The following is a 15,738-nucleotide window of genomic DNA, read 5'->3' as shown; positions in this document are numbered from 1 at the left end:
TCAAATCAGCCTCACTAAAGTCTTTCAGCCAGCTTCAAACCTCCAAGGAAAAGAGTGGCTTCCAGTCAGAGACAAAGTCCAAAAGCCCCTCCCTCCTGTCAGCTCAAACTGCCAACAACTGGGGACATTCCGTTGGAATCTTCTCTTGATAGACATCTAGAGCTAGATCTCCAGCCCTGCATCTTGGTCCACAAGTCCTGCAAAACCTCTCTCTTCATGTCTCTATCACACTATGTGACCCTGGGTAAGTCACAGAATCCCCATTGTCTAGCCCTTACTACTCTTTTGCCTTGGAATTGGTTCTTAGTGTCAATTCTAAGATGAAAGCTAAGGGTTTAAAAAAAAAAAAAGAAAGAGACCTAATACCAATATTGCTAAGTCAAAAGATATACACAAATTTATAGCCCTTTGGGCATAGTTCCAAATTGTTCTCCATAATGATTGGACTGGTTTGCAACTCTACCACCAATCCATTAGTGTCCCTATTTTTCCACATTCCCTCCAACATCACAGTCATTTCCCTTTCCTGTCATAGTACTTAATCTGATAGTGAGGTAGTTTGATTTCATTTACATTTCTGTAATCAATAGTGATTTAGAACATTTTTTCCATATGTCTAAAGCTAGGTTTGATTTCTTCTGAAAACTGCCTGTCCACTTCCTTTGATCATTTAATAATTGAATGGCCCATATTTTTATAAATTGATTCAGTTCTATATATATATTTGAGAAATGAGTCCATTGGAAATTTGTTGTAAAAATTTTCTTACAATTTTCTTTTTTTTCTTTTCATCTTGGCTGAATTGATTTTGTTTGTATAAAACCTCTTAAATTTAATGTAATCAAATTTATTCATTTTCCAATACATAACACTCCTTATCTCTTGTTTGGTCATAAATTCTTCCCTTACCTGTATATCTGACAAGTAAAATATTTCATGCTTCTCTAATTTGCTTATATTATCCTTTATTTTTAAATCATATATCCATTTTGACCTTATCTTAGTATATGGTGTTAGGTATGGTCCATACCTAGTTTCTGCAAAACTACTTTCCAACTATTTTGTCAAATAGTCAGTTCTTGTCTCAAAAGTTTGGATCTTTGAGATGATCAAATTCTACATCACTACTGTCATTTACTTCTTTGTACTGTGCAACTAATCTGTTTCATTGACACATCATTCTACTTCTTAGCCAGTAGAAGATTGTATTCATGAGTATCACTTTGTAAATGTAGTTTGAAATCTGGTACTGATAGGCTACTTTCCTTCACATTTTTTCCTTCATGGATTCTCTTGATATTCTTGATCTTTTGTTTTTCCACATGAATTTTGTACAACTTTCCTTTTTAGGGATGTAGAAAACCAATGAAAACATATTTTTCCTGCTTTACTTGGCCTGTGAGTATATGGTTATTATCTTACATACATAAACAAACTTTTACTTTGATGAATGAACACCAAGCACACAAATCATTTCCAAAAGGAAACTAAGATCAAAGATTTCAGTTCAGAAAGTCAAGCATCTGGGTGAATAGGCCAAGCCATCCAGTATTTTACAAATAGTGCCCAAATGCCTCATCTTTGGTCATTGAACTTGAAATGGTAACAAGCAGCACTAGTTAATGGGCTTGCCACAATGCTCCTTCTTTGACAGCGTTGAATAAATAAAAGGACTTGGGAACTCACAGAACTCAATAGCCATAAATTTCATTAACTTCCATTTTCACTAAGAGAACTTATTTTCACTAAAAACACAAGGCCTGGAGTTGGGAGGATATGGATTCAAATTTGTCCTCATATTCTTCTTAGCTATGTGACCCTGGGCAAGTCACTTAACCCCAATTATCTAGCCATTACTACTCTTTTGCCTTAGAATCAGTACTTGATTCTAATACAGAAGGTAAGAATTTTAAAAAAAGATGTGTCCTTCTATCATCACTCTGGCCTTCAGGTGGTACCAAAAAACACAATTGTCTGGATCATCTTCTGGATACTTTGAGGAAAGTATTCATGACACTATGATTGGATTAGCAATTCTTTTTTATTCTACTTTCAGCTTTTCTTCCACTCTGAGGACTCCCTTGGTACTCTCTGGGCATTCCTTATTCAGTACTTCCAGACTGGGCTGGGTAGAAGACCCTGTTTCATGGCTGGTATCCATAAGTTAGTTCTGACTTGAAAGACTTGGAGTTGGACAAGTTTCCTGCATTGCTTCTTCTGACTGGAATGCCATTTTAAGAAATCTATGATCTGCTGATCCTATTTCTTCTCTCCCTCCTCCTCTTCCTTTTCTTCAGGCTCATCTTTCATTCCTATTAAACTTGGATGAAGTCCTAGAAGCTTAGAGGGTAATTTCCCTACTGTTCTGGTTTTTAATTTAAAATTGCTTCTTTCTTTCATGGCACCAAACACAGGCAATATTAGCTTTTTAGGCTTGTTTTCCAAATTTTCAGTCTGATTTTCAGTCTTTTTAAGCTCTGGCATCTCTGTTGGCTTCACAAGTTTAACAAATCCTTTAATTCTCCGCTGTTGTTTTCTCAGTTCAAAGGTTCTTAAATGTAGTCTTTTTCTGGGACACACCAGTTAATGTATTCCATGATTTGATTTCTATCATAAATGCATCCAAAGAATTCTGAAGTATAGGCTCTGAGAGGACTTTGCCTGAGACATTCAACTTCTCTGAAAGCTCAGCAAGTTCTTTCTCTGTAATATTTAGCTTCCAAATCAATGATTTATCATCAGTCTTTCTAGTTTTTTTTTTTTCAATCCTGTTAAGGCACTTTGATGAAGGAATGTGTCATCACTGCTGTCATAATAATCTTCTTCCTCTCAGTTCTTAGCTTTCCTTTTTCTAAGATACTGCCTTCTGACACAGCAAACCCAAAGTTTGAAGCATCTGACAGGCTTCTTGGGAGCACTGGATCATTGCTTCCTTTTTCTTCCCAGAGAGAATGGCTTCAACCACCAACTGTTTTCCTGTTGAATCATCCACAGGCAACCTAACCCTGCAAAGTCCCTATTCATGATATTCATATTCTAAGTCTTTTCCTCTTTCAAAAAAAACCTCATGGGACTTTTGGGGGACCCTTTTTATAAACTCTTTCTCCTCCTCCTGCTCCTGAGAATCTGGACCCACTGTAAGGTCTGGCAGTGATGAGGACAGCAGGAGAACCAGTTTTTTGAAGTAGCCCAAGAGCAGCTCAGAATTTCACTGCTACCATATTGGTGGAGTCTTGTGTCTATCAGTGTGTCCCTTGGAAACCAGACCCCAAGAACCTAAGTTTCCCACCTCAGATTCAAGTCCTTTCTGGAGAGGTCAGTGCTGTATCTTACAGATGTCAGTAATCTCACCAATCCCTGCATTTTCTTCTGTCCCACTGAATTAAAATTCTAATGCCACAGAATAAAGGAGGCTAGAAAGGGAGGGCCTCTTTAGAGGTTGCAATGTTTAGGGACAACTTCCAGAGGCACCTTTTGATCCTAGGAGCTGAGCTTCCCTCATGGATGTAGGGGTGGGGGTGGAGGGGAAGGGTGATCTCTCCCTGCCTTTACTTGAAATTCCCAGCCATGCTTTGTCCTACAGGCATCCCTGGGTGTGGGGGGTGGGGGTTGGGGTGGGACCGGGCTCTAATCCCTGCCAAGGTTCAGCTTAAATTTTACCCCCCATGACTTTTGTTGTGATTTTTTTTGAACTCCAGAAAATACAGTAATTCTTTAATGATTTTGACTGTCATTGTTCCAAAAAAGTAAAATAATTGAGGCTGAATTGTCATTTTTATTGTATTGCTTTGGTTTACCCATGAGCAATTAATGTTTTCATTTGTGTGAAAAGGGTTTTGTAATTATATAGTTCCTGAGGTTGACTTCCATGTACTTCTATTGTCAGCAATTAAGTGGAATTTCTCTTACTATCTTTTTCTGATGGCAATGTAGAAATGCTAATAATTCATTTGAGTTTATTTTATATCCTGAAACTTTGCTAAAGTTAAATGTTTTGAAGTTCTTTCACTTGATTCTCTAAGATTGCAAAGATTGTTTCTCCACTGCCTATTCTAATTTCTTCAATTTATTTTTCTTCTCTTATTGCTATAGTTAGCACTTCTGGAACAATATTGAACAATAAAGATGATAATGGACATTCTTGCTTATTAGGAAGGCTTCTGACTTATCTCCATTACAGATAATGTTTGCACTTACCCTTGTTTAATAGATAGCACTAGTTATTTTATTTTATTTTTAAAAACCCTTACCTTCCATCTTAGAATCAATACTGTGTATTGGTTCCAAGGCAGAAGAGTGGTAAGGGCTAGGCAATGGGGATTAAGTGACTTGTCCAGGGTTACACAGTTAGGAAGTGTCTGAGGTCAGATCTGAACCCAGGACCTCCCATCTCTGGGCCTGACTCTCAATCCACTGAGTCACCCAGCTGCCCCCTAGTACTAATTATTTTAAAGGAAAACTTTATTTATTCGTATAATTTCTAGTGTTAATGAGTAATGTATTTCATCAAAAAAGGTTGGGTTTTTTTGCATCTATTGAGATACATATTACCTTTTAAAGCTTCTCTCAAGTGATTTATTTGAAAGTCAGTTTTCTATTTAGTTCTGGTCTTTTCATCAAGAATGCTTGAAAGTTCTCTATTTCATAAAAAATCCATTTCCCCTCTGAAAGGACTATACTCAATTTTGCTGGATAGGTTATTCTTGGTTCCAAATCTAGCTGCTTTGTCTTCAAAAATATCATATTCCAAACCTTCAACTCCTTTAATGTGGAAGCTGATAAATGTTGTGTGATCTTGATTGTGGATCTATGATATTTGAATTGCTTCTTTCTTCCTGCTTTTAATATTGGAATATCTTTAAGTTTGTCAATAATATTCCTGGGAGTTTTCATTTGCAGGTCTTTTTCAGGAGATGATCAATGGATTCTTTCTATTTTTATTTTACTCTCTGATTCTAGGATATTGAGACCATTTTCTTTGATAATTTATTAAAACATAAAATTGAGGCTCTTTTTTTCATGGTTTTTAGGTTATCCAATAATTCTTAAATTATCTCTTCTTAATCTATTTTCCAATGAAATATTTCATATTTTCTTCTATTTTTTTTCTTTTGACTTTGCTTTATTGTTTCTTGATGTCTAGTGGACATCATTAGCTTCCACTTGACCAATTCTAATTTTTATTTATTTATTTTTTTAAAAAAACCCTTACCTTCTGTCTTAGAATTAAAACTACGTATTGGTTCTGAGGCAAAAGAGCAGTAAGGGCTAGAGAAGATTGTACACAAATGAAATCACAAATTTCCTATTTGTTTACTTAGCTTACTTTTCTTCATATCTACATAAAAAATCCTATCTACAAGTGTCCCAGTTGTGTAAGGGAGACTAACAACAAAAAAATTAAGTCTTTCGCATTTCCATTTTCTCTTCACTTTTCAGAGGTAACATTCAGTTTTTTCTTCCAACATTAATTCTGTGACTTTGTATAATGAATGTTCTCCTAGTTTCTACTTACTCCACTGTTCATTACCTTGTGTAATTCCTTCAAAGTTTTGTTTTGTTTTTAAATCGGTCTATTCATTGTTTCTTATGGAATAGTAGGATTCCATCACAATCATATACTGCAATTTGTTTAGCTATTCTCCATCAAATTCTCCTTGGGAATGAATATCCCCTCAGTTTCCAGTTCTTTGCCACCCCAAAGAGAGCTGCTATACATATTTTGAAACAAGTGAGTTCTTTTCCTTTCTCTGATCTCCTTGGGAAACAGACTCAGCAATAGAGTATACACAGTTTTATAACTCTCTGGGTATAATTCCAAATTTCTCTCCAAAATGGTTAGATCAGTTCACAATTCCACCAACAGTGTATTAATATCTCCATTTTACCACATCTCCTCTAAAATTTGGCATTTTACCCTTCTGTCATTTTAGTCAGTCTGATGGATGCTAGGTGATAGCTCAGAGTTGTTTTGGTATTTCTCTAATCAGTAGTGATTTAGAGCATTTTTCTTCATATATCTATATAAGACTTTGGTTACTTCATCTGAAAATTGTCTGTTAGTTTCTTTTCTCCATTTATCAATTGAGGGAGGGATGGTTCTAATTCTTATAAATTTGACAAAGTTCTTTATATAGTCTAGATATGAGGCCTCTATATGAGACCTGGTCTATAAAATTTTTCCAATTTTCTGCTTTCCTTCTACTCTTGGCAACATTTGTTTTATTTAGTTATCCCAAGAATTACTTTATTTTTACAAAACTTTTCAACTTAATGTACCCCAAATTATCCATTTTCTATTTCACAATGCTCTCTCTCTCTCTCTCTCTCTCTCTTATTGATTCATAAATTCCTTTCCTAAATCTTACAGGTAGTATATTCCTTTTTCTTTTAATTTACTTATGAACGGTAGTATTTTTTTGCTCTTTTATTTCAATTTACAATAGCTCCTTTGTTAAGATTAAAATTCTCTGGAGATGGTATGTTAGTTTATAATTATTTATTAAATAGTGAAAAGTGGGTTGGAGAAAGAAAAAGCATATAGACACATTGTTGGTCTTATACCTTCTTCCTAGCTTGCTGCTTTCTTGGTCTTTCCATTTACTTTTGCTGCTTGACTAGAACAGACCTTAAGTTTCCTTCATTCATAATTTATTCCCTTGTAAAATCACTTTTCTGGGACTCCCTGATTAGACAGACTTGATCTCAGTCCGGGTCACAGGCTTGTCTTCTGGATGCCAGGAGTCATGTGGGACAAGAGGCCAGGAAGCCAGGGAGTCATAAAGCTTCTGGCATCCCCCCGAATATCGCAAGCATCCTCTTTATCCAGATAAGGTTCAGGTCTTGTTTTTAATCTAAAGGGTAAGAGTGAGACAAAAATGCATTTTCAAGTTCAAAATGTAATTTTCATTTTAATAATGAAAGAGGAATACAGATTTATGTTAAATTCTCAGTTTTTATGTCTTAACTTTGTTAAATACAGCTCTGCTCCTATTGCACTGTCCCAAATTTCAGATGGTTTTTTATGTGTTGCTGTTTTTAGGGTTCATTAGAGGAGGTCTAAAAGTTTTCAGTTCTTCCAAGATGACATGATGCAAGGAGAGATATGATCACTGTTCTCCTAGTCTGCACTCTGGTCTTTGCATAAGAAGGGACGTTGTTGTCCTGTAGCCACAAGTGCTAAGGCTCCTCTTGACCCTGGAATTGTGACCAGAGTTCCTGCTCTCCAATTTGCCTTGGCACTCTGGTCAAGGCGCTGCCCTCCTGGAGCCACATGCTTTTCTTTCCCCTGGAACTGTATATAAGCAATGCAACAGAGTTCTGCACCTTGTGCCTCTAAAGGATCCTCTGTGATCCCTTTCTGACCAGTTATGGACTCCCCTTACCATCTTTGGTCGAGAGTACCTGAAGCTGCTACTGCTGGCACAAGCAGTTGGTATTGTTGCACTCCAGGCCAGCCCCAATCTCTGTGTCACTGGCCTCTATTGCCTACCTCCCAGGTTGTTTGGGGATGGAAAAATGTCTCACTCCAACTTTTGTTGGCTCTGCCACACGAGAATTCAATTTGAGGCATTATTTTAAAGTTGTGTGGAGAAGAATATTGGTTGAGTTCATTTGAGGTGCTGCCTCTATTCCACCATCTTCCCAAGGAGAATTTGATTATATATTATTTTTTTGTAGTAGTCTCTCAGAAGCCGAGAATGACGATTGTCTTTGTGCATGTGTGCACAAAGATACTTGTGCGTGAAGATTTAAGTGGAAAAGTCGATGCACAGAGACAGTCCCACTCTCTCGGCGTTGGAAGCCTGGGTCCAGTGGTATGAAAAGTCATTACACCTGGAGACTTCCTCAGCTGCATTGAATGGCCGGGTTGTCTTTTGTGCTCCAACGTGCCCTGAACACTCCACAGTGCTTTGCTGCGTCGCCATCTCAGCTGTTGAACCTTCTTGTTGGTTTCTTCCATCTGTTCAGCTGAAGCAGTCTTCACATGCTGGGTGAGCAAAGCCTTGGTTCACCAGGGGTCTATGACCCAATGGCTACCCTCACAAGGTTTGGCCGGCCTATCGAAGCCGTTGCCATATTATATATTATGACAAGACTATAAGTGAACTCTACGGATTGTACATCCCTGACGACACTTTAAAATAGAATTATTCAAGTATGCATATCTACATAAGGAATATCTTTGGGCACTCTGATTTTATGACATCAGAGTTGTTAATGAAGGGTACCCTGGGGAAGTAAGGTGTCTCAGTTAATAGAGAAGCAGACCTAGAGATAAGAGGTCCTGGTTTCAAATATGACCTCAGATACTTCCTAGCTATATGACCCTAGGCAAGTCACTTAACTCCAATTCCTTATTGCTCTTCTGCCTTGGAACCAATACTTAGTTAATTCTAAGACAGAAAGTGAGGTTTAAAAAAACCACAAAAATAAGACACACCATGGGTCTAGCAGATATGAGCAATATTTGTACTATGAAGATATCATCTTTTAATCACATCTTTTGAAGTTAGTGATATATATCTTGGGATCTAGCTATCTATCTATTAATCAATAGATAATTGCCATAATTAGTTGAAGCCTTTGCTCCTTTCTCTATGGTACCATCACATTATATGGAGATTAGAAGAATTTGGCCCCAGCCAAGTATTTCTTCAATATCCAGACATCCTCAGAATCACATCCATTTACCAGGTAACATCAGCAAAAAGAGGCCAAATATTTAGAGGGTAGGACCTCAGGGACAATAAGACATTTTTCTAATGGTCTGAGGACAATTCACAACTTGATGAAATAGAAGCGAGGAGATGGGAAGGGAAGGGAAGTAACTATGACCTACAATCTCTGGGCATTCTTTTTAGTTGTCTGGCACTATGAAAATTCATATCACCACTTTATGGAGGCACTTCAACCCTGATCACAGGACAGGCAAAAAGAAAAGCTTCAAAATAGAATCTGAAACACATTGCTGCCAACTTCTTATAAGTTACAATAGAAAGCACATAGTATTTGTATGGAGCAACAGAGAACAAGTCAGATTGATTAGAAACAAGGTAGTCATACTGAGGATAAGAGGCACTTTTGACAATAAGGACAGCATCTATAGGCAGCAATATTATTCATTTAGGAGAGCAGAAATTTAGTTCATATTGTGAAGAATGAAAACAAAAGGTACTGAGTAAATGTAAAGGGAATGAGTCTGTATTCTCCTTGGGATGGTTGTCATTTTGGTCCAAAGCAGAATACAGAAAATTAGATCCCCATTAAAATAAAACTGACAGTAGGTTCAGGGAAGATCAAAAGTTCAATGAGACTTCCAAAATCTTTTCAATAATTCTTAACCCTTATACGGAATAATTAAAATAATAATAATATGCTCAGGATATTTGGGATCCTCAATTCTGAAGGAGTTTAGATTGGTTGTTAAAGAATGATTACATTCTGTCAATCCAAATTCTCCTTAATATTTCTATTGGCCAAAAGAATCAGGGCTTTAAACCTTAAAAGAGAACCATCTAAATATAAACTCATAATAGCAAATATGTTACAGAACTTTCTGATGCATACCCAAATGGCCTAAGAAATATCCACATGGGAGAGTATGAAATTCCAGACACCTGATTCTGGAAAAAGAAATCCTGCTTTCCTCTACCACATATGTTGGACCAGCCTCTTTCCATTGGCCCCAAAGCCAGAACTGCTTGTTTCTTTAAATCTATCTGATGGAGGAACAGTTGGACATTCTCTTTTGGAAGGCATTCAAGTGTAAGGTCTTGTACACCCTCAGCAAGGGCAGTTTGGTAGAAAAAAGACTACATTCCCCTTGATTTAGGTCTTGCAGCTCCAAGAAACAAGCTTGGGTTTTTGGTCTGTTTCTCTTCTCCTCTTCAGTTCTAGATAAAGGCAATTGAGTCCTGGTTGCAGGAATTTGAATGGAAAGAGTGGAGCCAAGATTCCAAGCCAGATGTTACTCTCGGTTCACCAAAGAAGTCCTCAGGAGATAAGAATGCCAAGATGAGAACTGGGGCAGGGGAGGGTTTTAGACTTGGATTTTGATGGAACTGATGTTATCTGCTATAGGAACTAAACCAAATCAAGAACTAATTCTCCCTTTCCTAACCAAAAACCAAGGAAATATAGGAGAGATTATGATGCCCCAGGTAACAGAACAGGAAGTAGGAATTGTATGCTTGTTTTTGCTATAAATTTAAAATAAATATTTGTTTTTAAAAAGCTTGTCTTACTGTTAAGTGGTTATATGGAACTCAAGACTGAAGGAAGACAGTTGGTGGCAGTTTGAGCCAATGGCAGAGACTAAATACCTCCCATCCTTCTTAAAGGTACTGAAAAATTCTGAAAAAGTGAAAATGTAATATAACTAGCCTGCAGGCAGTAGGGGCTGGAGTAGTCATTATTACATATAATGTTTAAGTTTCTTGATTATTTTTCTTAACCATGTGCAAAATAACAAATGTAAGTCATCAAAGCGCATTCTTATCAAATGGGGGATGAGGAGGAAGAAACCCAACCAGACAAACTCTTTAGCTGCAGGAATAATTAGAAGAAGGAAAGCAACACAAAAATGTTTATATTGGTGTGTGTTTGAGTTTGTTGGCATGTATAGTGTTGAGATCTTTTGTTTATTGTTCTCTTATGACAGATGAACAAAGTATCTCTATTTAGCTCTTAGAATAAAATTACAGTTTGTAGAAACATACTATCATTTGGATCAAGTTGTTTCATGTATTATATAAGTATAAATACAGCTACTCTATAAGATAACCAGAGCTTAAAAGATATTTTAAAACCTATATAAATTAAATATTCTGTATTACAAATGCATTATGGAGCCATACTTTTCTATTATTTCTTTCATAATTTTGATTTATTTTACTGTTAAAGAAAGCAAAGCTTTGGAGGTTGAATAGTCTATTTGAATCAAGTTCATTACAAATAATAATCCAGTATTAAAATCTGTTTGGATAATGTGACTTTCCTATAATGTACTCGTGTGCTAGTCTCATAATAAAACTATACTATATTTAGATATTTGTTATTTTCATGATTCTTCTTTATCCAAATACAAATAGATCATTGGAGAAAAAATAAACATACCTACAACTCACTATTACCAAGTTCTTAATACAGTATTCAGATTTCACATAACAAAGATGTTTCCTTAAACATTTTTAATGAGTTATATCAGGATCAACTCATTTTCAGAATATGTGTGGCATGTGAAATATATGTTAGAAATATGGGTAGTGTAAATAATTTCAAAAGACTGAAATAGTGCTAGTGTTAGAAAACTGGCTTTGTAAGAATTGCTCCATTGATTTTGAGTGGAACTGTTTTATTCAAAAAAGCCCAGATTAGCAACAGCAGCTGGTGTTCGATGAGACCCTTCTTTTTTCACCTACTTCCCAGCTGGGTTAAGGGAGGCACAAAGAGATTGAGATGACTGAGGTCAAAGAATATGACACTGGCTCATCTAAATTGGAGCCTGATTATATAAGAACTTCTGTACAGTTGGGGCTATTTGTATAACATTGACAGTTATGGTTAATCAAATTAAAGAATTTTCTAGCTAAAAAGGGTCTTAGCAATTAACTAGTACAATCCTTTCACTTTAGAGACAAGCAAATGAAGATTCTAAGGTTAACTGATTTACCCCAGGTCACAAACCATAAAGTTCTTCTTTCTAGTTCTGTGACCTTGAATAAACCTGCTTCTGGACCCCTGTTTTCCTATATGTAAAATGGAGATAATCATGTGTGTAGCACCCCCTCTGAGGCTATTCCCCTAAATCCCACTTGCATTGGCAGCTGGGTCCCCTGTGTAGGATTAACTATTATCCTGCCAGGTGGTAGGTAGGGATGTACTAAAGCCAACTCATACTGTTTTCAGGAGAGACCATTAATAAATTCATAGCTCAGAAATTGGCAAATTTTAAAAACAAGAGTTTGATTTTTTTTTTATTGATTGACTAGACTTAAGAAAGTGATAGAAAAAAATGTGGAAAATGTAAATTAAATTTAAAAGACCCTGCCAGATATATACCCATTTCCTAGTAATGTGATAGAGGCTGGCTGGCACTAGAGAAAAAGTGCCAGACTGAAGAGTATATGAAATTGATCACCTCGATGGGGGAGGGGTCCCAGGAGTGAATTTCCTGAGGAGCGAAGCCTCTGGTGAGGAGAGCAGTGAGGGTCTCTCTCAGGCTTGAGACTCCGAAGAGAGAAGGTGGGAAAAAGACCTTCTCCTGAGGGTTACCCATTTTTCCTGCTGGTGACTAGAAATCTTTCCCCCCAACACTTCCAAATTGAAGGGACTTTCTAAAGAGAAATTTGAGCAGACTTTACCTCAGCTCCTATTGCCCAGGGGTGAGTCCACCTGACTTTCTCCCAAGGGGCTCAGGCTTCCAAGGCCCAAGTTCCATCCCCCAAACTTGAGGAGGGAGGAAAAGATAGAGATGGGGACCCCCTTTTCCCGCTTTCCTTTTCCCATTCTTCCCTGCCTGTTATTCCTTTTGTACTACCTGATTGAGTTAACATTACAAGTTATCTATTCCCCAAGCTAAGTGTGAGTGAACAGATCTAGGGGAAACCTTTTGGTCTCGAGTAGTGGAGGGAAGATAAGAGGGACAAGAATGAATTGGGGAGAGCAGCTTTAGCTAAGGAGGGAAGGCAAATGGGGGGAAAATCTTCAACCCCCCTCTCCTCTCTCTGAGCCAACCCAACAGCATCTGCTGTCGCCCCTGTAGCCCGCTTTTGAGGAAGAGGGGTTCTTTCTCCTCCCTTTCCCCATCTCCATACCTTGGGGTCCAAACCTCCCTTTCTCTTTTATTTTTTTAAATCAGTAATCCACTCCTCCTCACCCCTAGCTTGTTGTTCAATATTAACCAGCACAGCTCTGGTGTTAGAATTCATCTTGACAGGCCATATGTCTAACACTGTAGTCATCCCCCTTACTATAGGGATCCCCCACTGGTGTACTTCTCTCTGGTTTCCTCTGGCAAAGCTTCCTAGACATCAGCCTTGACAACCATACCATAGGTTGGAGGAACCCTGGATGAACTTCTGCCCAAGAGCTCTTAAGCTCCTAATTGGTAACTATTTCTCCTAACCTCTCTACAAGAAGGCTACAGCCTAACTTCACATCCCTCACTCCTCTTTTGCTATTCCTTGTATACAATTACCTCACCGCTGCCTAAGCAACTGTGTCTTCCCTTTTCTCCTTTCCTTACCCCCAATCTTATTTTGGAACAATGAACAATTATCTGATCAACCCTTTTTTGGGGGTGGGTGCTATGTAAATAATATTTATTATATTATTGTACAATATATGTTTTGTCATATATTCTCATATGATGTATCTAATCTACTCTTGCCAGTTCCTGGATGGGGTATATCGATCTACTCCCTTTTGGCTCTATTCACCATACCAGTTCAAAGTGCCTTTCCTAGTCCTCCACTTTTTGGCATGCTAGTCTCCTTTATTAGAAATTTAAGAACCTTAAGGGCAAGGATTGCCTTTGCTTCAGCTATGTATTTCCTATGTGAATAAAGCAATGGTGCCTGGTATATAAGTACTTAATGGATATTTTTCCCCATTGATTATCAGGCAGTAGTCTTTAATTTACTCTTTTTAAATAGGAAATTGCTATCTGAGGTCATATTTGAACCCAGGACCTTTCCAGACCTAACACTCTTATCTGCCTAGGTGCCTCCCTCAATTTATTTTTAGCAAGATATTTTTAAAATAAGATAATAAAGGAGCAGCTAGGTGTTTCAGTGGATTGACAGCAAGGCCTGGAGATTTTGGAAGTCCTGGGTAAGTCATTTACCCCCACAACCCCCATTCCAATTGCCTAGTCTTTACCACTCTTCTGCCTTGGAACCAATGACACAGTACTGATCCTAAGACAGAAGGTAAGGTCATTTTTTAGACACTTTAGTGAGAAAAATTGGTACAAAACATTTCCCCCACTAAAACCAGAGATACTCACTCCCCTTATATACACAAGGTCCCAGGAGAGAGTGGACTAAAACATAAAGAGTAATGGTAGAAGAAGTAGAAACAAGACAGTAGAATAAAGAAGCACTCAGCTGAGCTCTCCCAAATTTCCTTCCAAACAACTCTAAAATAATGCCTTAAATTGAATTCTAGAGAATTCTATAGAAGTACTAAAGGCCAGATGAAACAATTTTCTATTCAAAGATAACTTCAAAGGTCAGCAGGAAAGCTCTAACACTGTGAAGAGTGGTGAGTCAAACCTGGAGTGCAAGACAGCTCTACACAGGATATGCTGCTGCACCAGCAGAAGGTCTTGGAGGAGAATACATTGGCAACAGCAATAGCAGCTTCTGGAATTCTCAATCCACAGATGGTGGGGAATAAGAAGGAGTTTGTAGGGGACATTTTTCTGGCACTTTAGAACCCTGTAGCATTGCCAATACACAGTTCCCAGTGGTAATACACTGCCAATACACAGATCCCAGGTCCAAAAGGAGCAATACCACTTGCTGCCACAGAGATATAGGAACTCTGATCACAGTTCCAAGGTAGAGAGGAGTGATTAGGATCACTCACAGGGAGGTATAGGGACCCTAGTCTCAAATCCAAGGGAGCACTAGCAATTGTGTATACAGGAGGGCAAAGAAGGAAGGATGGCTTCAGGAAAGCAAGGAAGGAACTGATTATAAGGAAATATTCTTCTTACAGATATTATATAGGGTGAAAGGGGGGAGAGAGGCATGGATGGGCACCTCAAGATTTGGGTACTTGAGGTTATAGAGAACCTTCTCCCCTAAAAACCCTTATTCCCTTCAGGGTCCCCTCACACTTACAAAGATATCTGACTGCATTTGGTTAATTATAGATGAATTTAATAACAAGTACAAACTGGGAAGGTATCAGGGTAGAGGGAATAGGGATTGCCCTATACTTTACCCCAGATTGGGTTTGAGTCTTTCTCAGCTTTTGAGCTGAGGCCAGGCCTCACAGGCTGGTGGAGGGTTTCTTTTATTACTGTCTATGCTAATCTAGGCTAGCTTTCTTTTTTTTAAATTTTTATTTAATTAGTCAATTTAGAACATTATTCCTTGGTTACAAGAATCATATTCTTTCCCTCCCCTCCCCCGCCCCTTCCCATAACTGATGCACAATTCCACTAGGTTTTACATGTGACCTTGATAATAATCTATATCCATGTTGTTGATATTTGCACTAGGATGATCATTTAGAGTCTGCATCCCCAATCATATCCCCCTTGACCCATGTAATCAAACAGTTGTTTTTCTTTGGTGTTTCTACTCCCACAGTTTTTCTTCTAAATGTGGATAGTGTTCTTTCTTCTAAATCCCTCGGAGTTGTTCAGGATCACTGCATTGCCACTAATGGAGAAATTCATTACATTCAATTGTACTATAGTACAATTGTACTGTGTATAATGTTCTCCTGGTTCTTCTCCTCTCGCTCTGCATCAATTCCTGGAGGTCATTCCAGTTCACATGAAATTCCTCCAGTTCAGTGTTCCTTTGAGCACAATAGTATTCCATCACTGAATTTAATTCCCTAATTTCTAATAAGAGAACTTAATTTCTCTCTGTGACCTGTGGGGGAAGCTATGCATGCAGCAGTTTAGTCATTGCTGATGATCAACGATTTGCTGAACCATTTAGTGAAGAGAAAAACTAGATGGTTCTTGGACAGCAACATTGAGAAATGAGTTGC

General features: G+C 37.8%; 1 long non-coding RNA gene across 1 annotated transcript in view; it reads left to right on the top strand.

Annotated features, from left to right (window-relative positions):
• Positions 1-11,034, top strand: part of LOC130455803 (uncharacterized) — a 43,994-nt gene extending 32,960 nt beyond the window's left edge. Inside the window, exon 3 of the long non-coding RNA XR_008913936.1 lies at positions 7,681-11,034. This is a non-coding gene — a long non-coding RNA (uncharacterized LOC130455803). The remainder of the gene's footprint in view (positions 1-7,680) is intronic.
• Positions 11,035-15,738: the final 4,704 nt, after the last annotated feature.

The sequence above is a fragment of the Monodelphis domestica genome, chromosome 8 (genome assembly GCF_027887165.1).
Source record: "Monodelphis domestica isolate mMonDom1 chromosome 8, mMonDom1.pri, whole genome shotgun sequence".
Lineage (NCBI taxonomy): Eukaryota > Metazoa > Chordata > Mammalia > Didelphimorphia > Didelphidae > Monodelphis > Monodelphis domestica.
This window is presented reverse-complemented; position numbering and strand designations above follow the sequence as displayed.